Source organism: Chrysochloris asiatica, unplaced genomic scaffold (assembly GCF_000296735.1).
Source record: "Chrysochloris asiatica unplaced genomic scaffold, ChrAsi1.0 scaffold00570, whole genome shotgun sequence".
Taxonomy (NCBI): domain Eukaryota; kingdom Metazoa; phylum Chordata; class Mammalia; order Afrosoricida; family Chrysochloridae; genus Chrysochloris; species Chrysochloris asiatica.
The window spans coordinates 429,744-440,384 of NW_006409088.1; positions in this window are offsets into that span (position 1 = coordinate 429,744).

Here is a 10,641-nt window from a genome sequence, read left to right on the forward strand (position 1 = left end):
AAAAATCCTCACCACTGGATCAATAAACAACGTTCTTATCAAAGGAGAAAAGGTTGAATTTTTCAAGGACTTCATTCTTCATGTATCAACTATCAACTCTCATGGAATCAACAGTCAAGAAATCAAATGACATGTTGAATTAGGCAAATCTGCTGCACAAGACCTTTTTAAAATGTTGAAGCGCAAAGATGTCAGCTTGAGGACTAAGATGTGCCTGACCCCAAGCCATGGTACTTTCAGTAACCTTATATGCATGCGAAAACTGGACTGTAAATAAGGAAGACCATAGAAGAATCGATGCTTTAGAGTTATGGTTTTGGAAGAGAATATTGAAAGTACCATGGGCTGCAGAAAGAACCAATAGATCTGTTTTGGAAGAAGTGCAGCCAGAGTGCTCGCTGGAAGCCAAGATGACCAAACTTCGTCTCTCATACTTTGGACATATTGTCAGGAGGGACAGTTACTGGAGAAGGATATCATGATTCATAAGGAGGAGGGTCAAAGGAAAAAAGGAAGACCCCCCAGTGAGATGGATTTTGCAAGTGGCAGCATCGATGGACTCAAGCATAGCAACAATAGTGATGCTGGCCCAGGCTAGGGCAGTGTTTCCTTCTTCTGTGCATAAGACTGCTATTGGTCGGTAGTGACTCAATTGCACTCAACAACAACAACAAAATATTAAAAAATGATCCTTTATCATAATTTTCCAAGGAGGATATGCAAGAAAACTTACCTGTCTGATAAATCTAAAACTTATTTAACTGACTATAATCTCTCTTTCTGTGCTTTTATTGTTGTCAGCTCTCTCTGACCATCTACTAAGTACAAAAATTAAGAGTGAATTTATGTGATAACATAACATTTACAGTCCATTTTTCAAGGTGATCTGTGGGAAGTCCCTGTAATGTCCCTGTGGACTTTTTATGGTTTTGGGGTTTTTTTTTGTTTTCCGTTTGGTTCCCATATTGAGAACTGTTTTATATGAAGATATAAAAAAGTATATTATATTATTCTAATTGCTACTGTTTATCTCATTATGCAAATACATAGACACGGTCAAGAAGCATTCATTTATACTTCCCTACTTTGAAAAAACAGGCAGTACAGAATGACAAAATTCTAAACCTGTAATTGACTTAACTGTATCTAATTGTTAAATTATTGTATATCCATCTTGTTGTTGTTATGTACCGTGGAGTCGCTTCTGACTCATAGTGACCCGGTACAGAGTTTCCAAAGGTGTGAGTCTTTATTGGAGCAGAAAGCCTCATATTTCTCCTGCAGAACAGCTGATACTTTGAACAGCTGACTGCAAACTTAGCAGACTGATTTGTAACCACTACACTACCATAGCATCTAGCCAAGATATAATTACTGTATTTCTCCATTGTTACAGTGCACTTAACATTGATAATAAAAAATATTAAGTACATAATCTATTTTCTTAGGAAGTCTTTAGAATACTAAAATAATATATGGAAAAAGGGCTGTCAAGTTACTTTTATAGAATGGGATTATGTATAATGGCCACCACTCATCTGTCAGTTTGTTGTACAGTGGTGGCTTATGAGTTGCTGTGACTCTGAAAGTTATGACACCAGTATTTTAAATGCCAGCAGGATCCCCAATGGTGGACAGGTTTCGGATAAGCTTCCAGACAAAAACAGACTAGGAAGGAGTGACAAACTACTTCCAAATATTTAGTCACTGAATACCTTATGAATATCAGAGAAACACTGTCAGATACATTGACAGAAAATTAGTCCCTCAGGTTGGAAGGCACTGAAAATGGGACTAGGGAAGAACTGCTTCCTCAAAGTAGAGTTGACCATGATGACGCTAATATATAATATATCCCACCTGAATTTCGAGATCATATGAAGAACAGATTTGATACATTAAACACTAAAAACCAAAGTCCAGAGGAGTTGTGGGACAACATCAAGAACATTATGCATTAAGAAAGCAAAAAGTTATTAAGAAGAAAAGAAATGAGGAGGTCCAAGAACTGAATAGAAAAATTCAAAGATCAGCTCAAGAATGTAAAACAAAATACTATAATAAAATATGCAAAGATTTGGAATCAGAAAACCAAAAAGGAAGAACTCACTCAGCATTTCTCAAGCTGGGGTAACTGAAGAAAAAATAAAAGCCTCAACTTTCATTACTGAAGGACTCTCTGGGCAAAATATTGAATGATGCAGAAAGCATCAAGAGATGATGGAAGGAATACACAGAATCACTGTACCAAAAGGAAATGGTTAATGCTCAACCATTTCAAGAGCTAGCCTATGATCAAGAGCCAATGATACAGAAGGAGTAAATCTGAGGTGCATTGAAGGAAGTGGCAAAGAACAAGGCACCAAGAATTGATGGAATAAAAATGGAAATCTTTTAAGAAAGTCAGGCAGCACAGGAGGCACTCACTTATCTCTGCCAAGAAATTTGGAGGATGGCTATCTGGCCCACTAATTGGAAAAGATCTATATTTGTGCCCATTCCAAAGACAGAAGATCTAATGGAATGCATAAATCATCAGACAATCTTTGATATCCGTTGTGAGTAAAGTTTTACTAAAGGTAATACAGAAACAGCTACAATCATACATTTACAGAAAACTTCCAGAGGTTCAAGATGGATTCAGAAGAGGCCATGGAATGAAGGATATCATTGCTGATGCCTGGTGAATCTTGACTGAAAGCCAAGAATATCAGAAAGACATTTTTTCTGTGCATTATTGACTACACAAAGGCTTTCGATTGTGTGAATCATGACAGGCTATGGACAACTTTGCTAAGTATGATTATTCTGGAACACTTAATTGTGTTCATGAGGAATCTTTACCTGGACAAAGAGGCAGTGGCTCGAACAGAACATGGGAACACTGAATGGTTTAAAATTAAGAAAGGTATGCGGTAAGGTTGCATTCTTTCACCATATTTATTCAATGTGTATGCTGAGCAAATAATCTGAGCAGCTAGGTTATATGAAGAAAAACGTGGCATCAGGACTGGAGGAAGACTCATAAACAACCTCCAATATGCAGATGATACAACCTTGCTTGCTGAAAGTGAAGAGGGCTTAACACATTTACTGATGAAGATCAAAGAGCACAGCCTTTGGTATTCATTGCATCTCTATGAAAGGAAAACAAAAATCCTCACCACTGGACCAATAAGTACCATTCTTATCAACAGAGAAAAGATTGAAATTGTCAAGGACTTCATTCTTCTTGGACCTACTATCAACACTCACGGAAGCAGCAATCAAGAAATCAAATGATGTATTGCATTAATCAAATCTGTTGCACAAGACCTTTTTAAAGTGTTGAAGAGCAAAGGTGTCAGCTTGCAGCCTAAGGTGTACCTGACTCAAGCCATTCTATTTTCAATAACCTCATATGCATGCGAAAGCTGGACAGTGAATAAGGGATACCGTAGAAGAATCGACACATTTGAGTTATGGTGTTGGAGGAGAATAATAAAAGTGCCATTTGCTGCCAAAGGAACCAATAGATCCATTTTGGAAGAAGTGCAGCCAGTGTGCTCCTTGGAGGCCAAGATGGCCAAACTTCATCTCTCATACTTCAGACATATTGTCAGGATGGACAGTCGCTGGAGAAGGGTATCATGTTTGGTAAGGTGGAGGGTCAGAGAAAATGAGGAAGACCCCCAATGAGATGGAGTGGCCAAATGGCAGCATCCATGGACTCAAACGTGGTAACAGTCGTACAGTTGGCCCAGAATTGGTCAGTGTTTTCTTCTGCTGTGCATAAGGTCAGTGTGATTCTGTATAGACTTGATAGAACTTAACTACAACAACGTATAATGACAGCATCAAAACTTGGATAAAATAGTCAAGGAGATTATGCTATACAAGTATGATGGAAAGTCTGACCAGATATAAAATATAATTTAAACCAAAAAAATAAGTAAATAACAGCATTAACTTGTTTATTGGTAGAGAAGTTGCTCTCATTTTTCTATAAATTGAAAATGTAAGTTGTCCTTTAGATGATATTCCTTTCAGTCTCCCTTTTCCCTTTTATGATCATTCTCAGTGGTGTAGATATAGTGTAACTAGCCATCAGTTTGCCCTAGAAGACTTTATAATCCTCATGTCATCTGATAAATGCTACTGAATTCATTGTGCTACAGATCCATTTATTTTCTTGCATAGTTTCTTAGCACAGTTAGATTCACAAGTTATTTGATAGTAGTCTTAGTTCTGTGCAGCATCTAAACTCTAAATAATTATTCCTGCTCATTTCCATTTAGATGAGTGCTCTGTTAAAATAAATGTGACTCTGACTTCTTCATATAAACTCTTACATTTATTTTTTGATCTTTTATAAGAAAAGGTACTGTTTTATATCACTTTAATGACAGATACTTGAATGCCTTTACATATGAAATATTTGTCTTAGTTCCCATTTTAATTATGGCAGACATTCATTCTAATATTTCTAGGAAGGTGTAACAATTTCTAATATCATCATTGTTTAATTATTATATAAAATTAATAATTGACTACGTAGTATATGAAAAAAAAACTTATGAATGATAAAGGGTAACTTAAACATTGTAAAATTAATGAAGGATAATAAAGGGAGTATGGACTATAATATTAGAAAAGAAGACAACCATGTTTAGTCCACAATGTTATAAGAAATAGAGATTTGTATGTTGAATAGACTATAACATTATGAAAAATAAAATTTTTTATTCACTAAGCATGGCATCTGTACACTAAGGATTGATTCTATGCTAAATAATATTAGTTAAAATAACAGTTGTTGTTTAGTGCCATAGAGTCAGTTCTGACTCATAAGGAACCTATGTATGGTTTCCAAATCTTTAAATCTTCATGGGATTTGAAAGCTTCATCTTTGTCTTGCCAAGCAGCAGGTAGGCTTGAACCATGGACCTTGTGGTTTACAGTTCAGTTCTTCTTTTATGGAACCAATGCATTACCCCATAACAGAGGAACTCCTTTAATGGTGTTAACAGTTAAGGTTCATAATTGTGAACCCTAAAATTGTAGGCCTAAGTCCACCCAATGAAACCTCAGAAAAAGGCGTGGTGATCTATGGCCACAAAAACATCAACTGAAAACCTTAAGGAGCACAGTGCTGCTGTGACACATCCATGGTCCCCTTGAATCTGAATTGGTGACATGAACTAGTGAAGTAACAGAAAGAGGGGGTAAGCTCTTTCTTGTTTACACTGTGCTTTAAAACTGTACTTGTGATATTAATGATAAGACTGTTTTAAAGAAAATAAAGCTAAAATATGGGTACCTGACAGCATCATACAGCCACTGAATTAAGTAACCCTGGAGGTGCCTGACCTCTAGGTCCTTTTTATAAGAAATAATAAATTTTTCTTATTAAATTTGGAATTTTCAATTTTTTTCCAGACAAAAACATAATATCTACTGAAGTACTTACCCACAGAGCTGCTGAGATGATTTAATAAGTTAATACATGTAATGTCCATATCCCAGAGCCTGAGACCTATAGTAGTTTCAAAGATGACAGTTATTACTATTGAAATTCTTCTTCCTCTTCTTTGTATAACAATGCTGTTATGTATCATGTGTTGTAAATAAATTATCATAGTGAGAGTGTTATACATTCTTAATGAAATTGAGCAATAAAAAAATACTTCTATAAACATACTTAAATAAGTATAAAATAATTTAAAACAAAGAATGCATTTTTGTAGTTCAAGACATATTTTTGGCTTACTAATATTCCATATCCCAAGACATTTTTATTCCATGAACCTCAGAAATCTCCTTCACTTCTTTATTTCTTGAATGTTTTTAGATAGGCTCTTTACCCTCCTTCAGGGTGATAAGTTTTATTCACTAATGACAGGAAATAACATAAAATTTAAACAAATAAAAATATAACAAAAGAGATGATTATCATTTTTAATTATATGTTTTTTTTTTACACTTAGAAAAATGAACTTTCTGAAATTGGAGGAAATTCCAAGGAAGATACATCATATTAGAAAATATACTTATACATTTTGAGAAGAACATAATTCTTGATAAAGTGGAGGGTCAGCAAAATAGAGGAAGACCCCCAGTGAATTAGATGGATGCACTGGCAGCAACAATGGGCTCAAACATAAAAACAATTTAGGGTATGGCACAGAACTAAGCAATGTGGAGGGTAGCTATTAGTTGAAACAGATTGGATGGCACCTAACAACAACAAAACTTTTACTTCAGGTATAAAAAATGAAATTAACAATACATATTTGTCACATATATGGTTAGGTACATAACTCATTGTAACCATATTTGGTTTTAATGTTCTTCACTTAAATAGTAAATATTTTGGTGATTTTAATGCAAGATGGATGACAAAAACAAAACAAACAAACAAAAAAAACCCTCTAAAATTCGCTTTCCAGTGTAATGATACTAAAGCAAATGGAAGCTATGAGGAGGTTAAAAAAATCTGAACAGAAAATTCCAAAAATCAGCTTTATAAAACATAGGCAAAATTATAACAAAAATGTGAAAAGACCTGAAGTTAAAAAACCAAAAGGGAGAAAGGAAGGGCTTAATGGTATAGAGGGTAGAAGTGCAGTGAAGATCTCATCTCTGTCAGCAAAAACACAGAATACCAGATAAAACAGCTTCAGAGGATAGCTCCAAAACTCTGAACCACATATATAGGATTATTTGGAAAATTTCAAGCCTTGTAGTTAGTGTAGCTCATAGCAGAAACACGAAATCTCATACTTTCGAACCTGTCCGACTCAGCAGTCCAGAGCCAAAAATTGGGTGAGAACAAATGGTGAGACCAAGCAGGGGGGCAAGCAGATCCACCATGGATTGTTGCCTGTGGGAACTTTGGAGATAAAAGTGTGGACAATATTTTTGTTTTGCTTTGTTCTGTTTCTTTGGTATCTGTTCATTGACCTATGGTTGTCTGCGCACCTCCATTCTGGTCACTACAGGGGGTTCATGAGAGAATAAAAACACCACTACCCCCACTACTGGAGGGTTCTATGATGCATGTGCACAGATCTTCCCAGCATTTAAAAGGACAGATACCACTTAAAACCAAATGGCAGTGCAAAATGGCCACAGCCATCCCACAACTGTTTATTACTAGGAAAAAGGCCAGAATAGCGGTTATGGAGTGGGATAGAATCTAAAAATAAAACAGGCCAAAAATTAAATCCTAAGTTACATCATAACAACCTACAGTGGCATCTTGAAATTTCTCAGGGGGGCCATGAAGGAAAGAAGCTGAAAGAGGATATTAAAGTCATTCTCCTATTAGGCTATGTAATTTTTTTTTTTTTCCCTCTCTCTCTGTTTCTTTTCTATGATTATAGACTACAGTATCCAATCTGAGTTTTTTTTTTTTTTTTTCTTTTTTTTTTTTTTTTTTTTTGGTTCCCCCTTTTGCCTTTAGGGGGCTCTTTCTCCCCCTATGATACCAATGAAGAGATTGCAATTTCTGTCATATAGGTAAGCTATAAAACCCCACAATCCAGGTGAGAACCAATACCAACTGTCATATACCAGGAAGGCAGGCAAACCTGTGAAAGTTACTCTGAGTGGAGTAATAAGAAGAGTAAAAAGGTAAGCCCATCTCCTGATCACATCAACCTGGAGACAATCAGAAAGCATAAAAAATACCAAAATACACCTTCAATTAAGTATTAAGGCCACAGCTAACCACTGAACATGTCTAAGAAGCAAAAACAGATGACCATATCAGCACATGTCCAGAAACAAGAAAAAGTGTCTGAGACAAATAAACTGAAGGTAGACCTACACTCTATACTGGAAGGAGGGCAGGCCTTGGAAATGCCTGAGAAGGAATTCAGAAAAATGTTTATAAAAGGTATCAAAACAGTTCACAATAGAGTTGAGAAAAATAAAGAAGTCAGGAAAGTGCTACAGGAACAATAAAATAAGAAAGACACAGTATTGGAAACAATTAAAAACATACAGAAAGAAGTCCAAACAATTAATAATAGAATATCAGAAATAGACAATACACTGAAAGGGCAAAGGTAGAATTGAAAGGTGGATGCCAGAACTAGTGAACTGGAAGACAAATCTCTCAATACCACTAAGATAGAAGAACAAGCAGAAAAAAAAAGTTTTAAAAATCTGAAAAAGTTCTAAGATTCATGTTGGACAACAACATGAAGAGGAATAACTTAAGAATTGTCAGCATCTGGAACAGGAAAAATCACACAAGTCCACAGAGGAGATAGTTGAAGAGCTTCTGGAAGAAAATTTTCTAATATCCTGAAAAGCAAAAAGATAAGCATTCAAGAAGCTTAACACCCCCCAAAAAATCACCAATACTTAACATAATCAAGCTCTCCAAAACCAAAGATAAGGTAAGAATTCTGAAAGCAGCTAGGGAAAACAGAAGCATTACATACAAAGCCAAGCAAGTCAGATAAAGCTCAGATCTCCCAGCAGAAATCATGCAAGCAAGAAGGTAATGGGGAGACGTATATAAAACCCTGAAACTTTCCCCACCAAAAAAAAACAAAAAAAAACTGCCAACCAAGAATCCTTTATCCAACAAAGCTATCAATCAAATATGACAGTGTAATCAAAACATGAAAGTGAAGAGGACTTAAAACATTTACTGATAAAGATCAAAGAGCAGAGCCTTTGATATGGATTACATCTCAAGGTCAGGAAAACAAAAATCCTCACCACTTGAGCAATAAACAACATTCTTATCAATGGAGAAAAGATTCTTCTTGGATTAACTATCAACACTTGTGGAAGCAGTAGTCAAGAGATCAGACGACGTATTGCATTAGGCATATCTGCTGCACAGAAACTTTTTAAAGTGTTGAAGAGCAAAGATGTCAGCTTGAGGACTAAGGTGCGCCTGACCCAAGCCATGGTATTTTCAGTAACCTCATATGGATGCGAAAGTTGGACAGTGAATAAGGAAGACCGTAGAAGAATGGATGCCTTTGAATTGTGGTGTTGGAAGAGAATACTAAAAAGTGCCATGGGCCGCCAAAAAAAACAATAGATCTGTTTTGGAAAAATTGCAGCCAGAGTACTCCTTAGAGGCTAAGATGGCTAACCTTCGTCTCTCATATTTTGGACATATTGTCAGGAGGGAACAGTTGCTGGAGAAGGATATCATGTTTGGTAAGATGGAGGGTCAGAGGAAAAGAGGAAGACCCCAAGCAAGATGGATTGGCCAGGTGGCAGCATCAATGGACTCAAGTGTGGCACAGTTGTGAGGTTGGCCCGGGATCAGACATTGTTTTGTTCTGCTGTGCATAAGTCGCTATGAGTTGGTGCTGACTTGATGGCACCTAACAACAACAACAATCAAAACATTCCAGGATAAACAGAAGCTAAGGGATTTTGCCAAAGCAAACCCTGCACTACAAAACATCATAAAGGGATTTCTATTGACTGTGAACCAACAAGAACATACGTGGCAGCACCACCCAGAACTCAATCCATAAAAAAACAAAAGGGAAGAACATGCTCAGCATTTCTCTAGGTGTGGGAACTGAAAAAAAAAAGTACAAGTTCAACTTACAACTTGAAGGCTTCTATGGGCTAAATATTGAATGATGCAGAAAGGATCAAAATAATATAAAAGGAATATACAGAGTAACTGCACCAAAAAGAAATGGTTGTTGTTCAACCTTTTCAAGAGGTAGGATATGATCAACAGCTAATGATATTGAAACAACAACTTCAAGGCACATTGAGGGCATTGGCAAAGAGCAAGGCACCAGGAATTAATGGAATACAAACTGAAATCATTCAACAATTGCTACAGTACTGAAGAAAATCACTCATCTATGCCAAGATTTTAGAATATAGTTACCTGGCCAACTGACTGGATGAGATCCATGATTTCTGCCTTTTCCACAGACAGGTGACCTAATGGAATGCTGAAATCATCAGACAATACCATTAATATCACAAGTAAGTAAAATTTTGCTAAAAATAATACAAAAACAGCTGCAACCATATATTTATAGAGCACTGACAGATGTTCAAGCTGGATTCAGAGGATGTGGAATGAGAAATATCATTGCTGATGTCAGAGGGATCTTGGCTGGAAGCAGAGATTACCAAAAAGATGTTTACCTGTGCTTTATTGACTACACAAAGGCATTCAATTCTGTGGATCATGACAAGCTATGGACAACATTGTGGGATTGAGGTTTCTGGAACACTTAATTGTGCTCATGAAGAACTTGTATATAGATTAAGTGGCAGTTACTTGAACAGAATAAAGGAATGCTGAATCGTTTAAAAATAGGGAAGATTTGTGCCCGGGTTGTATTCTTTCACACTATGCATTTAATGTACATGCTGAGCAGATAACGTGAGAATCTTGATTATGTGTAGAAAACATGACATCAGGATTGGAGAAAGACTCTTTAACAACCTGTGATACACAGATGCTGCAACCTTACTTGCTGAAAGCAAAGAGAACTCAAAATACTTACTGATGCAGATCAAAGACCACAGACTTCAGTATGACTTGCACCTTAGTGTAAATAAAACAAGAATCCTCACCAGTGAACCAATAAACAACATCCTTATCAATGAAAAAAAGATGAAAGATTTCATTTTTCTTGGATGAACCATCAA